The sequence below is a fragment of the Henckelia pumila genome, chromosome 1 (genome assembly GCF_033568475.1).
Source record: "Henckelia pumila isolate YLH828 chromosome 1, ASM3356847v2, whole genome shotgun sequence".
Lineage (NCBI taxonomy): Eukaryota > Viridiplantae > Streptophyta > Magnoliopsida > Lamiales > Gesneriaceae > Henckelia > Henckelia pumila.
The window spans coordinates 54,162,443-54,189,094 of NC_133120.1; positions in this window are offsets into that span (position 1 = coordinate 54,162,443).

Genomic DNA, 26,652 nt, shown 5'->3' on the forward strand with positions numbered 1-26,652 from the left:
ATAAGGATCGCTCGAGTTTGAGACTAGCATTTGCGATGCAGAGTACCACGTTTCATTGGTAGGGAACATAGAGATGTTCGAAGCATGCAAATGGATATTCATATGATGAATGATCGAACTACCCTATCCGGACTTTCCAAGTGGTTATCACTTATCGAGTGGATAAAGTCTGCGGTTTTGGTTGTACACCATTAGTCCTTACTACTTGAAACATCATTGAGACTCTATATGCTAGTACTGTGCTTTGACTCGTTTATCGACTCTATTGTGGTCATCAGGTGTCGGGATTGGGTACAGTTACAACACATATAGGAGTCGATGCTTTGTTGTCAAGGATTCACCACATACTTGCGAGTGTGGATATCCTATGCGATCTGAGGAGATATTAGTGTGACGAATCTCTGGCCAGAGTACATGATGTGTTTTAAGAAATGGTTTCTTAGTAGCACATGCGATGTCACTATTTGATCTTCAAGATGCATTGCATAGTTATCGAATCTCGAACGACTCTCGATTTACCAATGGTTGTTGATTCGATCGGGATATATGGATGAAGGGACCGTACTGTACGCTAACCAAAATCTATTGGTTCTTGCAGGCACTATCAGTGATACCTAGGGAATCATGGGGCGATGTTGCTAGGCGCTCTTACCATGATTCGATGGGCAAGTCGAAAATTGTTATTCCGAGTCACAAGGAGTTGTGAGCCCACGGCTAGCTGTATCCCTGAACCATTGAGGGTCACACAGAGTAATGGATTTTTAATCCCCGTTGAGATAGTTAAATTTAAAGAGTTAAATTTAATGAACAAAGAAGTTGGACTTCTTATTTAAGAGTAGAGGAGTAAGATTTCCTAAAATGACATAGAGATGGGCATTTTTGGAAATCACTGAATTCGGATTCAGAAAAATTTATCTTGACTTTAAAAGATGCAAAAATGGTTTCTGTGCACATTGGTGAAATCGGTTTATCAATCGGAGTCATGATGAATTTTATATTAATTTCTGAACATGCGGGCTTTGCTTGTCGTGCTTGAACTTATGACTAATGGGCCCTAAGCTGTTAGCGGCCTACATTATAAATAAGTTATTGCAGTACAGAAATTACACACAACAGGTCACAATTTTCGAAAAAACCCTATTTTTCTCTCTAACAGTGGCCGCCCCCTCCCCTCTGCTCGGGAAAAATCCAGCCTGTGAATTTTGAATTACAGTCTGGTTTAACGGATCAAATTCGTTAATTCTCTTCGTAGAAACTTCTGATAGATTTTCTAGTGCAATCTATCAGAGGGATTAAATCTCTGTTCGTGGACCCGATTGAATAAAAGTTTGTCCATCAGTTCCTAGGAGATACAACAAGAGCAGAGCAATCTGTTGGTGTCAATAATCTCAATTCGAGATTGGAGGTAAAAATTTATAATTGTTATTTAATTTTTACACACACAATTTAATCGTAAAGTTTTGATACCCATTATGGAATCGTTCCATATAAAATTATTAAACTTCCGCTGCACCGGGTATCAATTCTGATTGATCTGATCGCCGTGTTCTCCAACAGCCCTAAGCTGTTAGCAGCCCACATTATAAATAAGTTATTGCAGTACAGAAATTACACAACAGAGGTCACAAAATATTTTCAAAAACCCTAGCTGTGTTTTCTCTAAGTGGCCGCCCCCCTCCCTCTCTGCTCGGGAAAATCCAGCCTGTGAATTTTGAATTTGCAGTCTGGTTTAACGGATCAAATTCGTTAATTCTCTTCGTAGAAACTTCTGATAGATTTTCTAGTGCAATCTATCAGAGGGATTAAATCTCTGTTCGTGGACCTGATTGAAGAACAGTTCGTCCATCAGTTCCAGGGATATACAACAAGAGCAGAGTAATCTGTTGGTGTCCATAATCTTGATTCGAGATTGGAGGTAAAATATTTAATTAATTATTATTTATTTTACTTGTGTGATTTAATCGTTAAACGTTTTGATACCCATGATATGAAATTGTTTCATATCAAAGAAATAAATAAAAATTTTAAACTTCCGCTGCACCGGGTATCGATTCAATTGATCTGAACACGGTTTTCCAACAGTGGTATCAGAGACAGGTTGCTCAGATCAAACGATTAAATTAATCGATTTTACAAAAATTTTTGGCCTCGGGTTTTTTGAAACAAAACATATTTTTAAAAATCAAAAAATTTTATTTTTCTGACGGGCAAGAAAAAGGGCAGCGATCGGCGCTGCCCAATGGGCAGCGGCGGGCTGCCCAGCCCGCGCCCGGTCAGGGCACGGGCTGCCCGGGATTGTCCCGGGCAGCCCGGAAAAATTAAAAATTGATTTTTTAAAATTTTGAATTTTTGAAATTCTAGTGTTTGATCCGATCGAAAAATGTTTTTGATAAGATCACGAGGCATCGGATCGAATTGTTCGAGTACGAAATTTTTAAAATTGATTTTTGGATAAATTTGAATTTTTGGAAAATTTAAATATTTTATCCGTTAAATTGAATTTTGAAAATTGATTATTTTGGTACAATTGATGATAAGATGTGATCTTATGGATGGATAAGATAAAATATAATTTTATCTTTTAAATTATGATGCCACAGCATGTTTATCCAATTATTTAAATTTTGAATTTAAAATTGGATAATGGGATGATCGATTGCCATAACCAATTTTGTAGGTGTATGTTAGGAATTTACATTTGTCTTATTGTTGTTGGTGTTTATTAATGGGTTTGGTTTATAGCCCAATATGATTGTCATATGTAATAAAAGTGGGCCTGGTTTATGGCCCGTTCCCACCCCTACAAATGTATCCCATATTTGTCATCGAAATTTATTGTAAATTTATTAGACTTAGTGGGAGACAAAGATTTGAAGAAATGGTGGGCCCAACAGACAATGAAGACTGAAGAAATGTAAATTGGAAGCTCAATGTAATAGGATTGCATTGCATACCTACATATTACCTAGGATTGGACTTAGACTCGTGATTGGCAACCACGGGTCGAATAGATAATGAGATCGATCATCCTTAAATAATATATGATATTATTGATGTATGCATGTTTAGAACAAATTGTATGAATCCCGCAAGCATACATAAAAATGAATGATGAGACAAATTTTCAAAAATTAAAAATCCCTCATTTTAAATATGATTTAAAATTTATATCAAGATTAATAAAAGGGAATTTAAATATTATTTAAATTTTCCTACCTTCCATCAACGATCAATGTATGAGATGCTACCCGCGGATATGGTCCGGCTCATATTAATGGGGGGGCCCGTTCGTCGGAAAGCTGTACATTGGATCGACAAATGTTGTAAGTTGGGTGGAACTCCCATGGGATCGGCTCATATTATTGGGGGATCCACATGACGACCGTCCATCACAACTTAATATTGATGAGTCATCTTGACATGTCACAATAAACGGCGTCATATTATTGGGCCCTTATTGGACATGAGGTAAATACATGGGGGTTACTTTGAAAGTAATTGGGCTCTACCTTTTGAAAATTATGGTTGGCTGATATTATTCGGGACTATGATTTGTCAATTGGACTCCATGTTCCCACTAAAGAAAATGTTTCTCGTTTTCACTAGAGGGTAGTGAAATCGTCAAAATAGTGGGAGTGTGATTCATAAAATAAAATTTGCCATATTTTATGTCTTAGTAAATTATTAAACAAATCATCGATTATTGTCTGTTTCATCTCAGTATTTCATTACAATGAATTCGTAATCCACATGTTTCAATTCTCGAACAAAACAAACTTTCTGGCGCAATCAATACAGGATGGTTCCATAAGTTAAGATTGTCCTGAGTTCGGAAAAGATTTTCTAAGTGTTAGAAAAGGCTTCTCCGAAAATAGCCTCGGCTGATGTAACTGCCGAAAGGTTGGCCGAACTAGAGAAATGGTTGGACCATGATCTCAAGGCCAAATGTTACATGCAAAATTCGACAAGTCTAAACAAGTAGCCATTACTGCAAGAAACCCGGTCATTGGAAACGTAAATGCAAGGAATACCTCGAGCAGTTGAGAACTGCAAAGGGTATGTTTTACATTGAAATAAATGTTTTACTTAATACTACTTCTTGGGTATTGGATACCAGATATAGATCTCACATTTGCAATGAGTTGCAAATGATGACAAGAAGTCATAAGCTAAGGATGGGTGAGACCCAGCTAAGGCTCGGGAATGGTTCTAGAGTCGAAGCCAAAGCTATAGGAGACATTTATTTAATTTTGCAAAAAAAATTTAAGTTATTTTTGAGAGATGTTTTGTATGTTCCGGATTTGGTCAAAAACATTATTTCTATTTCTATGCTTGATAGAGATGGTTATTCTTGCAATTTTGTGAATGGGATTTGCAATATTTACAAGAATGAATGTTTGATTGGAAATGGACATCTTGAAAACAATCTATATAACTTAAAATTAAAATACGTTTCAATGAATTATGTCGATAAACCGGTAACAACAAATAAAAGGAAAAACGATAGTCAAAACCCGGCAAATCTTTGGCATGCTAGGCTAGGTCATATTTCCTCAAGGAGGATGAACAAGCTAGTGGGAGAGGGCATGTTTGATATGTCTGATATTAACTCTCTACCTACTTGTGAATCCTGCCTGAAAGGAAAAATGACTAAATCTCCATTCAAGGGGAAACCTGAGCGTAGTCAAAATCTGTTGGATTTGATCAATACAGATGTTTGTGGTCCATTTAGAATTTGTACTCAATTTGGCCACACCTACTTCATTACCTTTACTGATGATTATTCAAGGTATGGGTATTTATATTTAATGAAATATAAGTCTGAAGCATTTGAAAAGTTCAAAGAATTCAAGGCTGAAGTAGAAAACAAACTAGGCAAAAGTATTAAGGCACTTCGATCGGATCGTGGTGGAGAATACTTAAGTGCCGAGTTTTTGGACTATCTAAAAGAGAATGGGATTCTCTCTCAGTGGACTCCTCCTATGACACCACAGCTGAATGGTGTTTCGGAGCGTCGTAATAGAACCTTGTTGGACATGGTTCGATCCATGATGAGCTTCACTGAGCTCCCACCATTGTTTTGGGGCTACGCGCTTGAAACGGCGGTTTTGTTGTTGAACAACGTTCACACTAAAGCAGTAGATAAAACACCATACGAGTTATGGAATGGCAAAGCTCCTAAGTATTCGTACTTGAGGATTTGGGGATGTCCTGCTTACGTGAAGCAGACAGTGGGAGATAAGTTGGATAGTCGATCCATCTTATGTTATTTTGTGGGGTATCCGAAGAATTCAATCGAATATTATTTCTATCATCCTGCTGAAACAAAGGTGTTTGTTTCAAGGAATGCCACCTTCTTGGAGAAGGAATTCTTATTGGATAAGAAAGGAAAGATGATGGAACTCGAAGAAATTCGAGAAGAACCCGAAATACAAATTAACGATCCTACACCTCAAGAATCATCACAAGACACGCCTATTACTAGAAGATCCGAGAGGACTTCTAGGCCTCCTGTTAGATATGGTCTTCTTCTTGAAGGGGATCAAAATGAACCCGATATTGGATGTGATCCAAGAAACTTCAAGGAAGCAATTTCTGATGCGGATTCAAATTTATGGCTTGAAGCAATGCAGTCGGAAATAGACTCGATGCATTCAAACCAAGTTTGGTCTTTAGTAGATCCTCCTGATGGAATTGTTCTAATAGGATGTAAATGGATTTACAAAAGAAAACTTGAGCCTGATGGCAAGGTGTTGACCTATAAGGCATGATTGGTTGCAAAAGGTTATACTCAAAGACAAGGAGTTGACTATGATGAAACCTTTTCACCAGTCGCAATGTTCAAGTCCATAAGAATCCTAATTGCCATAGCAGCATGGTATGACTATGAGATATGACAAATGGATGTGAAGACTGCATTTCTTAATGGAAACATTAAGGAAAAAATCTATATGATGCAGCCTGAAGGATTCACCTCCATGGGAAGCGAGCATAAGATATGCAAGCTTCAGAGATCAATTTATGGTCTAAAACAAGCATCAAGAAGTTGGAACCAGAAATTTGATGAAACAATAAAGGATTTTGGTTTCATCAAGAACCCTGAGGAACCATGCGTGTACAAGAAAGTAGTTAAGGATGCGGTAACATTCTTAGTACTTTATGTTGATGACATCCTACTCATTGGGAATGACGTAGGGATGTTGCAGTCAACAAAGATATGGTTATCAGGTAGATTCTCGATGAAGGATTTGGGTGAGGCATCCTATATTCTAGGGATACAGATCTATAGAGATAGATCTAAGAGATGATAGGACTCACTCAAGCAACCTACATCGACACTATATTGAAAAGGTTTTCAATGAATGAGTCCAAGAGAGGACATCTACCTATGTGTCATGGAGTTTCTCTATCCAAGTCTATGTGTCCCAAGACTGACGAAGAGATAGAGAAAATGACACATATACCATATGCGTCAGCCATAGGTAGTATCATGTATGGGATGATATCTACTAGACCGGATGTGGCCTATGCTCTGAGCGTCACGAGCAGATATCAAGCCAATCCAGGTCAAATGCATTGGAAAGCCGTGAAGGATATTCTTAAGTACTTGAGAAGAACTAAGAATATATTCATGGTTTATGGTGGAAGAGAATTGAAGTTGGAAGGCTACACCGACTCTAGCTTCCAAAGTGACGTGGATGACTCGAAATCAACCTCTGGATTTGTATTCGTGCTCAATGGCGGTGCTGTCTCTTGGAAGAGTTCCAAGCAAGACACCACAGCGGATTCCACCACTGAGGCAGAATACATTGCAGCATCAGCTGCTGCTAAAGAGGCAGTTTGGATGAGGAAATTCATCCAAGAGTTGGGTGTGATTCCAGAATCTGTTGGTCCAGTCCCGGTGTACTGCGACAACACTGGTGTCGTTGCTCAGGCAAAGGAACCAAGGTCTCATCAAAGATCCAAACACATACTGAAGAAATAACACATCATCCGGGAGATCGTGGAAAGAGGAGACATTACAGTTGAGAGAGTGGCCTCTGCAGACAATATCGCTGATCCGCTTACGAAGCCCTTGCCAGGACCATTGTTTGACAAACATCGCGAAGCAATGGGATTACGTAATATGACTAGTTGGCTTTAGGGCAAGTGGGAGATTGAAAGAGTGGGTGCCCGGATAGCCAACTTGTGGCTAAGGGCTTTTATGACTCTTTGTGTAAACAATCTTTGTTTAATATAATTTACATTTTATTAATGGCAATGACTTTATCTTTCTTCATATTGTTATATTGTGATATACTATTGTTGTTTTGATAAAGACCTTGAATATACTATAGTGTATGTAAGATGTGGTAGTACATGGGGATGACTATCATGAAACACATCTTATAGTCACTGTATATTCTAAACAGTTCCTAGTCGATTGAGCCGTCCGAAAATAAGGATAAGGATCGCTCGAGTTTGAGACTAGCATTTGCGATGCAGAGTACCACGTTTCATTGGTAGGGAACATAGAGATGTTCGAAGCATGCAAATGGATATTCATATGATGAATGATCGAACTACCCTATTCGGACTTTCCAAGTGGTTATCACTTATCGAGTGGATAAAGTCCGCGGTTTTGGTTGTACACCATTAGTCCTTACTACTTGAAACATCATTGAGACTCTATATGCTAGTACTATGCTTTGACTCGTTTACCGACTCTATTGGGGTCATCAGGTGTCAGGATTGGGTACAGTTACGACACATATAGGAGTCGATGCTTTGTTGTCAAGGATTCACCACATACTTTCTAGTGTGGATATCCTATGCAATCTGAGGAGATATTAGTGTGACGAATCTCTGGCCAGAGTACATGATGTGTTTTAAGAAATGGTTTCTTAGTAGCACATGCGATGTCACTATTTGATCTTCAAGATGCATTGCATAGTTATCGAATCTCGAACGACTCTCGATTTACCAATGGTTGTTGATTCGATCGGGATATATGGATGAAGGGACCGTACTGTACGCTAACCAAAATCTATTGGTTCTTGCAGGCACTATCAGTGATACCTAGGGAATCATGGGGCGATGTTGTTAGGCGCTCTTACCATGATTCGATGGGCAAGTCGGAAATTGTTGTTCCGAGTCACAAGGAGTTGTGAGCCCACGGCTAGCTGTATCCCTGAACCATTGAGGGTCACACAGAGTAATGGATTTTTAATCCCCGTTGAGATAGTTAAATTTAAAGAGTTAAATTTAATGAACAAAGAAGTGGGACTTCTTATTTAAGAGTAGAGGAGTATGATTTCTTAAAATGACATAGGGATGGGCATTTTTGGAAACCACTGAATTCGGATTCAGAAAATTTATCTTGACTCTAAAAGATGCAGAAATGGTTTCTGTGAACATTGGTGAAATTGGTTTATCAATCTGAGTCACGATGAATTTTATATTAATTTTTGAACATGCGGGCTTTGCTTGTCAGGCTTGAACTTATGACTAATGGGCCCTAAGCTGTTAGCAGCCCACATTATAAATAAGTTATTGCAGTACAGAAATTACACAACAGAGATCACAAAATATTTTCGAAAACCCTAGCTGTGTTTTCTCTAAGTGGCCGCCCCCCTCCCTCTCTGCTCGGGAAAATCCAGCCTGTGAATTTTGAATTTGCAGTCTGGTTTAACGGATCAAATTCGTTAATTCTCTTCGTAGAAACTTCTGATAGATTTTCTAATGCAATCTATCAGAGGGATTAAATCTCTGTTCGTGGACCTGATTGAAGAACAGTTCGTCCATCAGTTCCTGGGATATACAACAAGAGCAGAGTAATCTGTTGGTGTCCATAATCTCGATTCGAGATTGGAGGTAAAAATTTATAATTGTTATTTAATTTTTACACGCACAATTTAATCGTAAAGTTTTGATACCCATTATGGAATCGTTCCATATAAAATTTTTAAACTTCCGCTGCACCGGGTATCAATTCTGATTGATCTGATCGTCGTTCTCCAACAAAACTTGCATACATGCACATATAATATTGTATACTCATACTCTTGTACTGAGCTTTTTATGCTCACATCCTCGTACTATTGTTATTGGACACCCATTCTACGGGGCGGTTGCATGTATTTTTCCTAGAGTTCTGAAGATTAGGTGGTGACCAAGGCAGGATTACAGGGTCAGCCACTAGATTTTACCATGCTGGTATTAGTTATTTTAGTTTTCGCAGTTTATCTCTGATTATATTTTATTGTTGTTTAATTGCATGCTTAAGTTCTTGATTAGTAGGTGATCACGGTGCGGGTCACTATATTTATGGTATCAGAGCATGCAATAAGATTCTTTGGGACTTAGTATTGACATTTGGGTTATCCTTGTAGATTACAAGTCAGATTCAATGACAATAGCAGTATTAGGAATTGGAATAACAGGATATTTATGCTTTTCCAAGATCGTCATTACCAAGGTTGGCAGCAGAAGTTTGTATTATGTGGATCCCAGCAGGATGGAGATGGAAGAGAAAATCCAATTTTCAACGCCAGGCGCTTCTCAGGGTTGAATAGAATGTGTGACATGTCGTCATCCATTCTGCTTCGACCAAAGAAGCCACCCCGAAAGATTTGTTACTAGTAGTTGGAGAGATTGTCAGAAGATCCTACCGGAGAATAGACCATTTAATTGGTTGTTTTTGGTAGTGAGATTAAATATTTTAGATCTTGCGAGGGAGAAGGTATGCTTACATGCCTGCATTGATGCTTTCGTGTGTGGCAGACGAGAAACCTCATGTTCAAGATCAGTATACAGAATGAAAGAATTCCACAAGGATTTAAATACTGTGTTAAGTTTTGTTGTAAATAGTATTTCAGTAGTAAGCATTTGAATCAGATGTATTATTGATTCTAGACATTTTGATGTATCAGTTATCATTTCATTGTACATTCTCCAATGTAATTGGATGTAGATGTTTATTACTTGGGATTGTAATAAACATTGTTTAGAACCTGGGTTAGTGGTTCAAGTATTGTGATTGTAATATTTGGGATTATCTTGTTTATATTGAATGGTTCATTGCTTGGTGATTAGGAACTGATGAACTAAGAGATTGTTAATCATTGGAATAAACTGATAGGATGAGTACAGTACTATGGTATTTAGTTCTCAGGAATGTTTCTGCAGTATTTCTGCGATTTCATTGTCAGAATTTGATCTAGCAAGTTATTGAATTTCAATGGGTACTAACAGAATAGCATCAAGTGCTTAGACGTGGAGAAAGGACAGCAGCTGAGATCTAAAGTTACCAGATCTAGCAAGATTGTTGTCACTGATTTTTCGGGATGCATATTGGATGTGTTAGGCCTTTATGTATCTGATTCGATTGGATCGAGCCAGGGGTTAGCTAGATTGTGTTGATTTGAGGACTTAGCCAAGGAAGTTATAGAATTCAAGAGCCGATTTAATTTTGATCAGGGTCTATTTTGCAATTTTTGGAATTTTCAGGGACTAAAATGCAAATTTGGACTTTATCAGATATTTAAGCTCCTTTGAATTGTCTTCTTCACTCCTCCATCACCTCCAACATGCCTCTCCTCCATTTAAAACTTTCAAACGCCATCTTCAAGCTTTCTTCTTTGGTTTCTGGTCGATCCATCCGGTAGAATTTAAATCCGAAGTTATTTTAGCGATCCCGATAGCGAGAGCTTCTTTCTATAGTAAGTTTTTCTCCGATCAGTTATACTTTAATTTTTGGATGTTGTTAGAATTGATTGAGTTTCGAGTATGTTGTTCTTGAACTAGTTCTTATCGTTTATTCTCAGTCGGATCGAAAAAAGAGCGTCGTTCGGAATTGTTATGATTTTTGAGGCATATTTCAAAATATGGGGTTTTGAGATTTGTTGGTTTTGAATCTATATTGTTGTTTTGGTTTTGGTTTGAGTTGATTGCGATGTTATACTACTGTCTGTGTTTTCAGTTTGATCAAAATTTAGCCGTTATGCCGCCGGTTTGAGTTTTGGTATTTTGATTCGTTTGAATTGTTGAACCATTGGCAGTTGGGTTTGATTGTTGTTGTTGATCTTCTTTTGCCTCCGTACAGATTCGTTTGAAGTTTGTTGAGCCCAGTGTTAGCATAAGTCAATCGTCGAAGAGTTAGACGAAGAGCGGTAAAGAGTTTACCTTGAGCGTTTGTTTTAGTGGTTGTATGGATTTTGATATAATCTATTTTTGTAGCGTATCTAGAGTTGGAGCTTTTGAATCAAAAGGTACAAGCAGACACCATTTAAAGCAGGATAGAACACTCAAGACAGATGGTTCTTGAGTTTCCCTTAAATCACATACTTGCATCAATACTTGTTCTATAGTGTGGAACTTGTATTTTGTGATTGAACTCTTGTTATTAATTGAATTATGGTTTAATGCTTTGTGTTTTCTATATACATTCATCTCGAGCCTAACTATTTAATTTCAGTGGGTTGTACGGCCCTTTTTGTTTAGATGTTTTGGGGGCTATATTGCAAGTGGCATGGGTTGTAGAAGTTCACCTAGTGTCAGCATACTCCTTATAGTCGCACCAAAGTCTAGAGGATGGAGATACGTGACACCACCTCGATCGGGAGAGTCGGTGAGTTGTTACATGATCTCATTCTCGGGATCCCTAAATAATATCAGAAATTCCTTGATTATCAAAGTTGATATCCCTGTTTTAAAGACATGCATTTCATTCGTATTAACATTGAATATGTTGTCTTTATATCATGTTATTGATATATTACTTGTTATTGCATGTTATGTTGATTTTACTTGGAATATCATTCTCACCGGAGTTATCTGGCTGTTGCTTTGTTTTGTATGTGTACTTGGCGATAGGTGGGGCAGGATCGAGTCAGAGGAAGCTTGGTTAGATTCGAGATCAACGAATAGAAGTGGGACTTTGGTTTAGAAGTCGAACATCATGTCAATCTAGTTTATGTTTTAAAGCATGTTTAGAACTCGTTGTATCGATTATTCGAATATTTAGGATTGAATGTTATTTTATATTTTCAATGCGTGTAATTTTATTCCGGCATGTTGTGGAATGGATTTACTGTTGAAAAATCATGTTCAAAGCTTTGTTTATTTTCAGAAACGGATCTGCAGCAGGGGGCTCCCGGGCGGCCAAATTTGGCAGCCCGAGCGCACCCCCATTTGAGCAAATAGCAAGGTTGCAGTTTTGGCCGCGCCCGAGCGGTAGTTTTCTACTGCCCGAGCGCGACACTATTTAAAAAACAATTTTTTTTTCCTTTCCTTGCTTGATTTATTTTGAGCATTGGTTTATTCGATGTATGATTTATTACTCGGGTTTAGATATTTAGAACCGAGGTCTCACATATCCAAATTCCCGAGAGAACTACCTGCAACTGCCCCGTTGAAAGGGGTGTCCAAGAAACACAAAAACATGGACGTGAGTGAGTTACGCTCAGTACGAGAGTATGCATATAGAAATATTATATGATCATGAATGCAAGTGTACGGGTTACCAAGACTCGAGGTCAAGAATTTCTAGTCAAGAACAGACTTGGGCCCTAGGTATGTAGTACTCTGCGCCGTCGTACCAGGAGGTAGCTCACATACCCGACAGTGGACATAGGTGACCTGATCACGCATCTACATGTCCAATCATCCGCTAACAGGATAGGGTGAGAACCCTACTACGTGATATTACAAGGATACAAGCCGAGGATTGTAATAACCTAGAGTCCACTTTAAGATAATAATATGATAAACATGATTAAGGGTTAGTATTTAACCAATTCAAGGGCTTAATTGGGCTTCATATGCAAGAATTGAATTCCAAAGTTTGGACAGGATCGGACGGTATGAACCCAGATCGAACGGTCCGAACCCTGTAAATCGAAAGCTCTTAAGGGGCGTAAAATTAATTACAAGGGAAGGCAGGATCGGACGCTCCAATCCAAGAAAGGACGGTCCGATCTTCCCCCAGATATCCATGCACGATGAATAAGCCATGAGTTTTGAAAAGTGTTGAGTAGTCATCAGATCGAACGGTCCGATCTTGAGTTCGGACGCTCCGATCTACATGTGTCATGCATGCAGAGTTCAGACGATCCGATACCGGAATGGAGGCTCCGAACGTGGCCGAACCTTGGCTTATAAATAGGGGTCTTCAGAGATTTTGAATTACAAATTCTCGAGTTTCCTTCTTCAGTTATATATAGTGTGAGGTATACACTTGAGGTCCCTATCGGTTAATAGAGAGGTTCTGGAGTAAAAAAGGTGTTATAGTCCTCCAGAACGAGTGACTCCAAAGGGCTTATTACGGACGAAGGTATGGTCTGGGAATCTTATTAAGTTTTGGGAGTATCATTAGCTTAGTTAAGGCTTATAGAACTTGTGTAGTGATACGGTGAACTTTTGATTATAGGCTTGGAACCTAGGTCCTACTAGACTTGAACTAGCCTAGAGGTACTTACACATTGACTGAGATTTCCAGCGAGTATACATGTTTATATGTTGCATTTCAGTGGCATTATTATGTGACATGATGTATGATTTACTGCTTTCCATATTCATATGTCATGTGCGCATACACGTTGAGCCTATTCCTTTGTTATACCTGTATTTAGTCTAGATCCGGATGTACCGCTATAGCGGGGGGTTCTAGAATATACAATAGAACCGGATGTACCGATATAGTGGGGGGTTCTAGGCGAGTGTGGTTGTACCCAGAGGTTTGATCTAAGAGGTCAAAACACTCATTGGTGCCGGTTATCAGCATGACTTTCAGATGACTTATTACTTGTCATCACAAGTGCATGCATCATATTTATATGTCTACTCATGTTTATGTACTGGGCGTGGATCGCTCACGTCTTAGTTATTATCTTGGGCACCCCATTCCACGGGGCAGGTTGAAGGATGGACGGAGCTGGGAGTTCGAGGCAGGACTACGGAGCAGGAGATCAGTAGTCATCTTATACAGCAGGATTTGATATAGCTGTATAATATTTTATGACAGTTTATTTGAAGTTATTTCTATGTGGTTGTATCACTACTGAGTTTAAGCTTTGAACTATTGTACTAAGTTGATATGTAAATTATGGGTTATGTTTCTGCATGTTTTACTCTGTTAATTGGTTATGTTTTAATTAAGATTAATGCATGTTATAGTTGCCAGTTAGTAGTTGATTCAATGCAGGGTCACTACAAGATGATCATGCATGAATCATAAAAACATGAAATAATATATGCAGATGAAATCATGCCATATAAATAATGCAACACATAATACATGCGTACGCAGTCAGGCTATCTCAAATAGTACATTCGTACCTTAATAAATGTCCTATATGTCCCAGAATTTACATTCCATCACTACAGTTCAAGATAATCATGCATTACTCATAATGCTCTAAAAGCCTTAACTAAGCTATTAAATACTCCCAAACTATTTATAAGATTTTGGGAATACCTTCATCTGTCGTCAGCTTGTTGATGTCAATTGCCCCAGAACTTGGGCACAACTCCACTGCGACTTCCAAACGCCATGCCAAGACCCTGCCCCATGCCTAGTAAGGCTGAAAACCCCCAAAATGGCCTAAGAAACGAGAGGAGTGGTGATTTTGGTGCAATGATCTGAAGTTCGGACCCCATAATTATAGATGGAGATAGGAAGCTCCGAACTCCCGATAGGACGTTCGGATATCCGCACGCATGCCACGTTCCGAACTGGCAAGATCAATGACACGTCAAAAGGCACATGGACTAACTACGATCGAAAGCTCTGATCGCACTTTAGACGTTCAGAATGTGGTGTAGCTTCCGAACTCCTTCACTGGTTCCGATCTCTTCGGACCATCCGATCCCCATAGGGCTTGGGTTCAGACCTTCCGAACTACCCGTGCCCAAATAAGCCCATTAACCATTTTTATTCATTTTGGATCCAATTTCTTTGTCCGTTTGATATTATTAAAATATTTTAATCATATTTTATTAATTATAAACATGTTTAAACAAATTAATCTTGTAAAATGGAACTAGGCTACTACAATTCGGCTCAACATGATACAAGGACATGCAACATATGAACTATAATACATGCATATCATGGTAGATAAAATGCAATACATAAGAATGTATACTCAGCTAGATATCTCAGTCAGTACTTATAAGTCAAGTTTAGGTGAACATCCTATTATCCAAGCCTATAATCAAATTAAGGTAACCGTATCACTTATACCATTATAAAAGCCTTAACCAAGCTATTAGATACTCCTAAATTTATCAATGATCTTGGAGTATTACTTGCATCCATCGTTAGTCCACTGATGAAGATGACCTCAAACTCTAGGCACAACTTCACTATGATCATAGTAGCGCCTCGCTTCGCCTAGCCCTTGAGACGACGCCTAAAAACCTTAGAGACTAAAACGAGAGAGAATGGTGTGAATGGTGTGATGAAAATGGCTGCCTCAACCCTCTATTTATATATAGGAGTTCGGAAGTTCCGATCTACCATTTGGACCTTTCAAAATGGTTCGGATATTTCGATCGTGCCTTCAGAGCTTCCGATCCATATTCACCAAACGCGCGTCATGTGATAGAAAATTCACTATTGCAGTCTGAGCTCGGACATTCCGAACTGCCTCGAGTCAAATCACCAATCATAAACTCATACCATGTCTTTCTGAGTGAGTTTGGATCTTTCGATCCCATGTTCGGACCTTCCAAACTACTTGGTGCTTCCTAACACTACCCTTGTCCTCCGAACTAGTTCGGATCTTCCGAATTTCAATGCTCTAGTTCGGACGTTTGGAACTACTCGGACCCTTGATGCCCTTCGAGCTATTTTTGAACGTTCTGAATCCAATTTTCTACTTAATTTCCTCAAATAAGGGATCTTTAATCATATTTTAACCATTCAAACATGCTTAGACAATTTAATTTCATAATTAGAAATCCGGTTACTACAATTTTGGTGTTAAAAGTTTTAAAATACAAAACTAGACCAAGGCAAAACTGAAAATATTACATTTAATGTCAATTATCCACAGGAGTACTGACTATACAAAACTGGACTAGATTACTAACGTAGTAACCCATAACCCATTTTAAGATAATAATATGTTAAACATGATTAAGAGTTAGTAATTAACCAATTCCAGGGTTCAATTGAACTTCAGAATTAAAAATTGGACTTTCATTGTTTGGGCCAGTTCGGACGGTCTGAAGAGGACTTCAGAGAATCCGAACTCAGCAATCCGGGGGCTCCGAAGAGGGCTTGTTGACTTCGGAGTTAAGGCACGTTCGGACAGTCTGAACCAGGATCGGACGGCCCGAACTCCCATAAGCCAAGCAGGCAGGATTAGTCAGCCATGGATTTCGACAAGTGTCAAGCATAGGACACTTCGGACGATCTGAAGTGGCGATCGGACGGTCCGAACTCAATGTGTTTTGCATGCGGACAGTGAGTTGGATCGGACAATCCGAACTCGAGTTCGGAGGATCCAAACTTGACCGATTTTGGGGTATATAAATAGGGCTCATTCAAATTCATTTTGAAATACGAATTTCGAGTTTCCTTCTTCAGTTATATAGTGTGAGATATACACTTGAGGGCTCTATCGGTTATTATATAAGTTCTGGAATAACCAAGGTGTGGTTATAGTCATCCGAGACTAGTGACTCCAAAGGGCTTACTACGGACGAAGGTATGGTCTGGGAATCTATTTAAGTTCTGAGAGTACTTATTAGCTTAGTTAAGGCTTATAGAACTTGTGTAGTGATACAGTGAACTTTTGAATATAGGCTTGGAACCTAGGATCCTACTAATACTTGAACTAGCCTAGAGGTACGTATACATCGACTGAGATTCCAGCGAGTATACATGTTTATGTGTTGAATTTATTTGGAATTATTATATGACATGATATATGATTTATCGTTTTTCATATTCATATGCCATGTGCACATACACGTTGAGCCTGTATCTTGTTATACATGATTATAGAGCCGCTCAGCTCTATACTTGTTACTCTGTCACTGAGAGTACCGCGACGGCGAGGACATGTATGTCTGAAAACTCTAGTGTATTAGATGAGTGTGGTTGTACCCAAATGTTGATCCGTGAGGTTACAGTACTCATTTGGTGCCTGTACTGAGCATGATTTATCAGATGACCCTTTACCAGTCATCACGGTTGCATGCATCATATACATATGTTTACTAATGTTTATGTACTGGGCATTAGCGCTCACGTCCTAGTTGTTATCTTGTGTAGTGACCCTGCATGGAATCACCTACTAACTGGCAACTAATAGCATGCATTAAACTTCATACAGCAAAATACTTAACAGAGTAAAAACGTGCGGAAACATAATTCATAATTTACATATCAGCTTAGTAACATAATCCAGGCTTAAATCTGTAGTGATACAACCAAATCGAAGAACTTAAAAGTAAACATTATACAGCTAAAACATATCCTGTTGTATAAATTCCCCTGAAAAGCTCCGGCTCCCTAGTCCTGCCTCGAACTACCGGCTCCGTCCATCCTGCGACCTGCCCCATGGAATAGAGTGTCCAAGATAACAACTAGGACGTGAGCGCTAACGCCCAGTACATAGACATGAGTAAACATATGTATATAATGCATGCAACATGATGACTGGTAAAGGGTCATCTGAAAAGTCATGCTCAGAACCGGCGCCACATGAGTGCTGCCACCGCACGGATCAACCTCTGGGTGCAACCACACTCGTCTAGTACATTAGAGTAGATAGACATAAATGCCCCCGCCATCGCGGTACTCTCAGTGATAGACTATCGAGTATAGAGCTGAGCAGCTCTATAGTCAGGTATAACAAGGTATAGGCTCAATGTGTATATGCACATGACATATGAATATAGAAAGCGGTAAATCATATATCATGCCATATAATAATGCCAAATAAATGCAACATATAAACATGTATACTCGCTGGCAATCTCAGTCAATGTGTACGTACCTCTAGGCTAGTTCAAGTATAGTAGGATCCTAGGTTCCAAGCCTATATTCAAAAGTTCACCGTATCACTACATAAATTCTATAAGCCTTAACTAAGCTAATAAGTACTCCCAAAACTTAAATAGATTCCTGAACCATACCTTCGTCCGTAGATAGCCCTTTGGAGTCGCTAGTCCCGGATGACTATAACCACTCCTTGGTTATTCCAGAACCTCTATTTTAACCAATAGGGCCCTCAAGTGTATATCTCACACTATATAATTGAAGAAGGAAACTCGGGAATTCATATTTCAAAATGAAATCGAATGAGCCCTATTTATAGGAAAAGTTTCGGACGAGTTCGGGCCATCCGAACCAGAGTTCGGATTGCCGAACCAACTCACTGTCTGCATGCGAGACACGTTGAGTTCGGATCGTCCGATCTCTACTTTGGGTCGTCCAAAGTGCTCTCAGTCCGACACTTGTCAAAATTCATTGCTGAGTAATCCTGCCTACTTGACACAAACGAGTTCGGGCCGTCCGAACTTGAGTTTGGATCATCCAAACTGGCCTTAACTCCGAAGTCAACAAGCTCACCTTCGGAGCCCCCGGTGGTCAAGTTCGGGCCGTCCGAAGTCCTTTTCGGATGGTCCGAACTGGCTCAGACAATAAAATTTCATTTCTTGTTTCTGAAGTCCGATTAAATCCCGAAATTGGTTAATTACCAACTCTTAATCATGTCTAACATATTATTATCTTAAAATGACTTTTGGGTTACTACATTCTCCCCACCTTTAGATATTTCGTCCGCGAAATAACATCTAAAGACAAATTAAGATAACAATATGAAATATCAAACCACGTTTTATTACAACAACTGTAATTACAACTACATGGTAATAAAAAATACAAAGCAAACAACTCAGGATATTATGCTTGCATACGACTCTCAGTTTCCCAAGTTGCTTCTTCAACGCCTCGGCGTTGCCACTGTACCATCACAAGTGGTATAGTCTTGTTCCGAAGAACTTTCTCCTTTCTGTCTAAGATACGGATTGGTCATTCAACAAAAGACAGATCTTGCTCTAGCTGAATATCAGTAGACTGAATCCCATGAGATTCATCAGCTATATACTGTCGAAGTAACGACACATAAAAAACATTATGTATACTGGAAAGATTTGGTGGTAAAGCCAAACGATATGCAACATCTCCGATCTTCTCCAGTATCTGGAAAGGTCCAATAAAACGAGGAGACAACTTGCCTTTCACGCCGAATCTCATCACCTTCCTGAAAGGTGATACTCTTAGAAACACATATTGTGACGCCCGGGGCTGAGGAGGCAGGGAGTGATCGCCGGTGCCAAGAGGTTGCATGGACAATGAGCGGCTCCTGAAAGGCTTTTAGGCGGAGGGAGACATGAATGAACCGATTCTGCCGGAATGACAGGGATTCTGAGACTGTGTAGGTATGGGACTGCATAGTTGAGGAGAGTTTAAAAGATTTCATATGTGCTACTCATATCAAGAAGGTGCATCTTCTTTTCGGAAGCTCATCACATAAGAACTCCAAAGTTAAGCGTGCTTGACTTGGGGCAATTATAGGATGGGTGACCCCCTGGAAAGTTTCTCAGGGTGCGTGTGAGTGAGGATATAAGCACGCTGAAAAGACCCGTCTTGATACAGTGGGTCGTTACAAATGGTATCAGAGCCGACCTCTCTTAGTACGGTATGGTACGGGGACGAACCAAGCGGAAGCTGGTGGGCATGTGACGCCCGGGGCTGAGGAGGCAGGGAGTGATCGCCGGTGCCAAGAGGTTGCACGGACAATGAGCGGCTCCTGAAAGGCTTCTAGGCGGAGGGAGACATGAATGAACCGATTCTGCCGGAATGAGAGGGATTCTGAGACTGTGTAGGTATGAGACTGCATAGTTGAGGAGAGCTTAAAATATTTCATATGTGCTACTCATATCAAGAAGGTGCATCTTCTTTTCGGAAGCTCATCACATAAGAACTCCAAAGTTAAGCGTGCTTGACTTGGGGCAATTATAGGATGGGTGACCCCTTGGGAAGTTTCTCAGGGTGCGTGTGAGTGAGGACATAAGCACGCTGAAAAGACCCATCTTGATACAGTGGGTCGTTACACATATTCACCAGGCTCAAATTGAATGGCCTGCGACGAATATTAGCATAACTGGCTTGTCTATCTTGAGCAACTTTGATCCTATGCTTGATCAAATCTACCTTGTCTACAATCTGCTGCACCAATTCAGGACCCTCGACTTGTCGTTTCCCGACTTCATCCCAGAATAACGGAGTATGACACCGTCGACCGTACAATGCCTCGAAAGGTGCCATATCAATACTACGATCATAACTGTTATTGTAGGCAAATTCGATCAAAGGTAACTGATCCTGCCAAGATAAGCCAAAGTCCATGACAGAAGAACGTAGCATATCTTCCAATGTACGAATCGTCCGCTCTGACTGTCCGTCAGTCTCCGGATGATATGCAGTGCTCAAACTCAGAGTGGTACCCAACGCCTCCTGAAAACTACCCCAAAAACGTGAGGTAAATCGCGGGTCTCTATCACTGACTATGCTCACTGGAATCCCATGTAATCGCACTATCTTCTGGACATATAAGCGTGTCATGAGATCATAAGAATACTCTCGGTTGTAAGGAATACAGTGTGCTGATTTCGTCAAACGGTCAACAACGATCCAAATAGCATCACACTGACGTGAAGTCATAGGTAAGTGGGTAACAAAATCCATAGTCACGTGCTCCCACTTTCATTCGGGAATCTCAAGATTCTGCAATAATCCACCTGGTCATCGGTGTTCAGCCTTAACCTGTTGACAAACCAAACATCTTGAAAAAAATTGATACACACTCCTCTTCATCCCTTTCCACCAGAATCTAGTTCGCAAGTCCTTATACATTTTCATGCTTCCAGGATGAACTGATAATCGACTCCTGTGAGCTTGAGATAGAATATCGTTCCTGAGCTCCGCAACATTAGGTACAACCACTCGATTAGATAAGCACAATAAACCATCTGCCTGAAAATGAAATCCAGATGTATTAACTCCATTGGCTAAACGTGCCAAACGCTGAGTATTAACATCAGATATCTAAGAATCTCTGATCCGAGAATACAATGCTGGCTCAGACAAAATAGTATACAACCGAATCTCATTTCTCCCTTTCTTGTGCTTGAGCATAAAACTCAATGAACAGCACTCTTGAATCATATGAGATACTTCACTAGTCTGAAGTGCAGAAAGTCTCACCTGCCGACTCAAGGCATCAGCAGTAAGATTAACAGAACCTGGATGATATTTGATTTCACAATCATAATCCTTCAGAAGATTCATCCAGCGTCTCTGTCGCATATTCAACTCCGCCTGAGTGAATAAATATTTCAGACTCTTGTGATCCGTGAATATCTCAAATTTCTCGCCATAAAGATAATGCCTCCAGATCTTGAGTGCAAATACAATAGCGGCTAACTCGAGATCATGTACCGGATAATTACTCTCATGCGTCTTCAACTGTCAAGAAGCATAGGCAATAACATGTCCATGCTATGTCAGAACACATCCTAACCCCTGACCAGAGGCATCAGTATAGACAACAAAACCTCCTGATCCAGAAGGTAGAGCTAGCACAGGTGCAGTAGTAAGACGTCCACGCAGCTCGTGAAATGACTTCTCACAATCCGAGGACCATATGAAGGCAACATCTTTCCATGTAAGCTGTGTCAAAGGTCTGGCCAACTGTGCAAAATTCTCGATGAACCGACGGTAATATCCAGCTAGATCCAAGAAACTACGAATCTTAGCAACCGTCGTCGGACGAGACCAGTTCAGCACTGCCTCTATCTTACTAGGATCAACAGATATCCCTTCATTAGAAATCACATGACCGAGAAACACTACCCGATCAAGCCAGAATTCACACTTGCTCAATTTCGCATACAGCTGCTTATCTCGTAACGTCTGTAAAACAATTCTCAAATGCTGTGCATGCTCATCCTTGTCATGAGAATAGACAAGAATATCATCAATGAAGACGATGACAAATCTATCCAGATATTCTCAAAATACCTGATTCATCAGATTCATAAAGACTGCCGGTGCATTCGTCAAACCAAATGGCATAACCAGAAATTCATAATGCCCGTATCTGGTCCTGAAAGCAGTCATAGAAATATCTGAGTCTCGTACCCGCATCTGGTGGTATCCAGATCTCAGATCTATCTTAGAGTAAACAGAAGTACCCTGTAGTTGATCAAACAAATCATCAATTCGTGGCAAAGGATACTTATTCTTGATGGTGACACGATTCAACTGCCTGTAATCAATACACAATCGTATTGATCCATCTTTCTTTTTGACAAATAAAACAGGTGCTCCCAACGGAGAAAAACTCGGACGAATATATCCCTTATCAAGCAGATCCTGTAACTGCTGTTTCAATTCCCTCATCTCTGATGGTGCTAGACGATAAGGCGCTCGGGATATAGGCGTAGTTCCTGGTACTAAATCAATACCAAATTCAACCTCTCGCACCGGAGGAAAACCAGGAATGTTATCAGGGAATACATCAGGAAACTCACTGACTACCGGTAACTGATCAATACCCGTACTACTCATGGAAATATCAACTGCATAGATAAGGTAGCCCTCCCCACCTGACTCCAAGACATGATATGCCTTCAGAGGCGAAACAAGTGGCATCGGAGGTCGCGCACTCTCACCATAAAAATACCAGCTATCACCCTCAGCAGGATGAAACTGTACCAGACGCTGATAACAATCCACAGTAGCATGATACAAAGTCAGCATATCTATTCCCGAAATACAGTCAAAATCTGCCATCGCTAATATCATCAAATAAGATGATAACGTATTACCCTCAAACTCTAGAAGGCAACCCATCACTAGACGCTTAGTTACTATCTCCTGCTCCAGCGGAGTAGATACAACTAAATCCATATCTAATGATACATAAGGTAATCTATGTCTCTTAACAAAGCGACTAGAAATAAAGGAATGCGATGCTCCAGTATCAATTAAAACAAGTGCAGAAATACCACATAACAAAAAGGTACCTACCAACATGTGATCGCTTCCCTCAGTAGCCTGTTCTTGAGACAAAGCAAATACCTGCCCTTGAGACTGGGGACGGTAACCAGAAGAACTCTGTGGTGCTGGCTGCTGTCGTGGAAAAGTAGAAGCCTGAGATCCAACCTGTGATCCCGATCCACTAGCAGAACCCATGCGCTGAGGACAATCTCTCCACAGATGTCGCTGCTGACCGCAAATATAACAAGCACCAGTAGCTCTCCGACATGAAGCTGCAGGATGCTTCCCTCCACAGTGACTACAAAACTCCTCCTTCTTCTTCTTCTTCCCAAAACGGAACATACCTCGTGAACCACGAGATCCAGATGAAGTAGTAGGAGTAGAAGAAGACGTAGGTCCAGATTGCACAATAGATTGAGCTCTAGGCTCAAATGATCCACTAAGCTGTGCTGGCATCATCAACTATGCCTTCCTGTTGCTGGTCTCCACAAGACGGCAACGATTCACCAAAGTCTCATAAGATACTGGGTCATCACAGACAACAACCTGTGAGTAGATATCTTGATTAAGACCTTGTAGAAAGAGATCATACTTCGATGCATCACTCTCATTAATATGAGGACTGAAAGGTAGCGGATCAAGAAATCGTTGCTGATATTGATCAATAGTCATTGATCCTTGCCTCAGAGTAAGCAACTCCATCGATCGTGCTTGGCGAACAGCTAGAGAAAAATATAGTTTCTGGAACTGCTGACAAAAATCTCCCCAAGTCACCTGTCCTCTCTCAGTACGTGCCTGAGCAGCTTTGGCATCCCACCAAAAACGTGCTCGATCCTCTAGAACAAATTCTAGAACTTCCAATTTCTGATCCTCAGTGCAATCGAAAGCTCGAAAAGTACTCTCGAGTTTAGACATCCAACTTCTTGCTTGTAGAGGATTCTCGCCTCCCACCAAAGGTTTCGGTCCTACTTGCATGAATTTATTGATAGAGTAGAGACGTCTACCCTCATGATGACGATGTTGATCATCATGATGGCGGTGATGACGATGATGATGACCACCTCCCTGGCCAACACTACCGTGACTCTCGTCAGCCATATCCTGAAAAGAATTGCACATTAAAATCCCAAATGCGCAAGAATTTACTCAAAACTAATTCTAAATCCCAAGTACTAATCCCAAAATCTAAGCATGCTCTGATACCAAAAATGTAGTGACCCTGCATGGAATCACCTACTAACTGGCAACTAATATCATGCATTAAAATTAATACAGAAAAATACTTAACAGAGTAAAAACGTGCGGAAACATAATCCATAATTTACATATCAGCTTAGTAACATAATCCAGGCTTAAATCTGTAGTGATACAACCAAATCGAAGAACTTAAAAGTAAACATTATACAGGTAAAACATATCCTGCTGTATAAATTCCCCTGAAAAGCTCCGGCTCCCTAGTCCTGCCTCGAACTACCGGCTCCGTCCATCCTGCGACCTGCCCCATGGAATAGGGTGTCCAAGATAACAACTAGGACGTGAGCGCTAATGCCCAGTACATAGACATGAGTAAACATATGTAAATAATGCATGCAACATGATGACTGGTAAAGGGTAATCTGAAAAGTCATGCTCAGAACCGGCGCCACATGAGTGCTGCCACCGCACGGATCAACCTCTGGGTGCAACCACACTCGTCTAGTACACCATAGTAGATAGACATAAATGCACCCGCCGTCGCGGTACTCTCAGTGACAGACTATCGAGTATAGAGCTGAGCGGCTCAATAGTCAGGTATAACAAGGTATAGGCTCAACATGTATATGCACATGACATATGAATATAGAAAGCGGTAAATCATATATCATGCCATATAATAATGCCAAATAAATGCAACATATAAACATGTATACTCGCTGGCAATCTCAGTCAATGTGTACGTATCTCTAGGCTAGTTCAAGTATAGTAGGATCCTAGGTTCCAAGCCTATATTCAAAAGTTCACCGTATCACTACATAAATTCTATAAGCCTTAACTAAGCTAATAAGTACTCCCAAAACTTAAATAGATTCCCGGACCATACCTTCTTCCGTAGATAGCCCTTTGGAGTCGCTAGTCCCGGATGACTATAACCACTCCTTGGTTATTCCAGAACCTCTATTATAACCAACAGGGCCCTCAAGTGTATATCTCACACTATATAATTGAAGAAGAAAACTCGGGAATTCGTATTTCAAAATAAAATCGAATGAGCCCTATTTATAGGAAAAGTTTCGGACGAGTTCGGGCCATCCGAACCTGAGTTCGAATCGTCCGAACCAACTCACTGTCTGCATGCGAGACACGTCGAGTTCGGATCGTCTGATCTCTACTTTGGATCGTCCGATGTGCTCTCAGTCCGACACTTGTCAAAATTCATTGCTGAGTAATCCTGCCTACTTGGCACAAACAAGTTCGGGCCGTCCGAACTTGAGTTCGGATCGTCCGAACCAGCCTTAACTCCGAAGTCAACAAGCTCACCTTCGGAGCCCCCGGTGGTCAAGTTCGGGCCATCCGAAGTCCTCTTCGGATCGTCCGAACTGGCTCAGACAATGAAATTTCATTTCTTGTTTCTGAAGTCCGATTAAATCTCGGAATTGGTTAATTACCAACCCTTAATCATGTTTAATATATTATTATCTTAAAATGACTTCTGGGTTACTACATCTTGGACATCCTATTCCATGGGGCAGATCGTAGGATGGACGGAGCCGGTAGCTCGAGGCAGGACTAGAGAGCAGGAGACTTGAGGAGTTATTTATACAACAGAATTCGATATAGCTGTATAATGTTACTTTTTAGTTGTTTCGTTATGGTTGTATCACTACTGATAAATAAGCTTGAAACTTTTGTACTAAGCTGATATATAAATTATGGGTTTTGTTTCCGCACGTATTTCTCTAATTAGTATTATTGCTTTAATTAAGCTTAATGCATGCTATTAATTGCGAGTTAGTAGGTGATTCATTGCAGGGTCACTACAACTAAAATCTTCAAGGGACCATGACTGGGAGCAGTTGAATTTATGACGACTATAAAACATGACTGAGCGTAGCACCTTGACTGAAACATAACTTGAAGTATTTTCTAGACCAGTCAAGGATTCTAAATTGAACATATCAAAACTGAAGCAAATGACAACTGATGACTTCAAGGAATATTCAAGAATGCCAGTCAAAATTTTCAGAGTATAATCAGTTGTGATTCAAGCTATTTACGGATATAATTTTCCGTACATCTCAACGTTATACTTAAAGCATGCAGCCACTACCAATGTACGAGAAATAGTACAAATGACGTGGACAAAAAGACACTTAAACGACTATTGTTTTCCACGACATATCTACCTTGAAATATGTGATCGTTAATATTGGATGCCTATAAATAGCCGTGAAGATTCAGTTGAGAGCTCTCTCGCATTTTATGAATTACAAGAATATTATCAAGCTTTAACAATCAACTGAATTATCAAAACTCAAAGTTTGGAAGCACACTTTCAAAGTATTGTATCTGATCTAGGATCGATTTTTGATTAGATTTCACTTGTAAATCTT